The sequence below is a fragment of the Erinaceus europaeus genome, chromosome 10 (genome assembly GCF_950295315.1).
Source record: "Erinaceus europaeus chromosome 10, mEriEur2.1, whole genome shotgun sequence".
NCBI lineage: Eukaryota > Metazoa > Chordata > Mammalia > Eulipotyphla > Erinaceidae > Erinaceus > Erinaceus europaeus.
Window position 1 is genome coordinate 37,754,199 of NC_080171.1, and position 1,759 is coordinate 37,755,957.

General features: G+C 48.9%; 1 pseudogene; it reads left to right on the plus strand.

Annotated features, from left to right (window-relative positions):
* The first annotated feature begins 889 nt into the window (after positions 1–889).
* LOC103107325 (ATP synthase subunit f, mitochondrial-like) lies at positions 890–1,269 on the plus strand (annotated as a pseudogene).
* Positions 1,270–1,759: the final 490 nt, after the last annotated feature.

Consider the following 1,759-nt stretch of genomic DNA (forward strand, 5'->3'; position numbering starts at 1 on the left):
ATCCATTGTTTCCAGTGGCCTCTCTTCTTCTTCTCCTCCTCCTCCTCCCCCTCCTCCTCCTCCTCCTCCTCCTCCTCCTCCTCCTCCTCCTCCTCCTCCCCCTCCTCCTCCTCCTCCTCCTCCTCCTCCTCCTCCTCCTCCCCCTCCTCCTCCTCCTCCTCCTCCTCCTCCTCCTCCTCCTCCTCCTCCTCCTCCTTCTTCTCTTTGGGAGAGACAAATTGAGAAGAAAGGGAAAGACAGAGAGGGAGAAAGAAAGACACCTGCAGTACTGCTCCACAATGAGGTTTCTCTCCTGCAGGTGGCAACAGGGAGGGGACTGGAACTTTGGTGAGGGGGTGGCTGGAGCCTGGGTTCTTTCATGTGGTAATGTGTGTGCTCTACCAGATGCACCACGCCCCCACTGCACAGATGTTTTTATTTTATTTTTAAAGATTTTATTTATTTATGAGAAAGATAGGAAGAGAGAGAAAGAACCAGACATCTCTCTGGTACATGTGCTGCCGGGGATCTAACTCTGGACCTTGTGCTTGAGAGTTCAAAGCTTTGTCACTGCACCACCTCCCGGACCACAGATGTTTTTATTTTAAATCCACTACGCTCTTACTGCTGTAAACTGTGCATGGCCTTAAATGGCTGAGTGCTGAAGACCACACTACATTGAGCAACAGGTTTCATGCAGCAATATTTTATCTAGTCAGGGGCTTGCTAATAAAAGTCTCTTTCTCAACACTTTGTCCTGTCATCTTAGATTGAACTATTGAGATTTATAGCAAGCTCAGTTCTGAGCTTGGACAACTTAAAAATAAATAGTGCACTCTTTCATTATGACTGGTTTAAAAATAGCACAACATAATTGTTTTTCAAAGAAATATCGACCCAGTACTCCAAGATGGCGTCAGTCACACTGTAGAAGAAGATGCTCTTGGATGTGAAACTAGGGGAGCTGCCAAACTGGATGTTGATGCGTCATTTCACCCCGAAAGGCACTGCCGGGGCATTTCAAAGAGGTTACTACCGCTACTACAACAAGTACATCAATGTGAAGAGAGGCAGCCTGGCTGGGGTGTCGATGGTGCTGGCCGCTTATGTGCTGTTCAGCTACTGCCGCTGTTACAAGGAGCTCAAGCGCAAGCGGCTACGGAAGTACCACTGAAGAGGCCTGGTGTGGAAGAAGCACTACATTCCTAACTGGTCATCACTCTGCACCCTGGAAGAAACCCTTTTGTATCCTGGTTGAGATAAGCATCCAGTAAAAGATGACTGATTCAAGGGGAAAAAAAGAAAAGAAAAATCGTGGGGGGGGTGTGGGGAGGGCAGGCAGTGGTGCTGCTGGCTAAGTGCACACATTACAGTGTGAAACTACCTAGGTTCAAGTCCTTGGTCCCTGTTGTTAAAATTCGGAGGCTCCAGCTGGCCGGGCTAGCTTCAGAGGCGGGTAACAGAGACTCGAAGACACATGGCTGGGCAGGGAAGCTGTAGTTCTTTATTCAGGAACAAGGATTCATAAACTAACCCAAACTAATCACCAAACAAAACTCTCCTGCCTCCTTCTCACATGGTGGCTCCAAGAACTCTGGAACTCTGGAACTCTGGAACTCTGGAACTCTCTCGGGGTTCCTTGGGGCAGGGACAAGTGGGCCAAGAAACTAGCAGGACTGAACCAATTTTCTTGGCAGGGGGAGAGCTAGAACAACCCAATGTAAAGCATACAACAGGTCCCCACCTGCAAGGGGAAAGCTTCACAAGTGGTGAAGCAGGG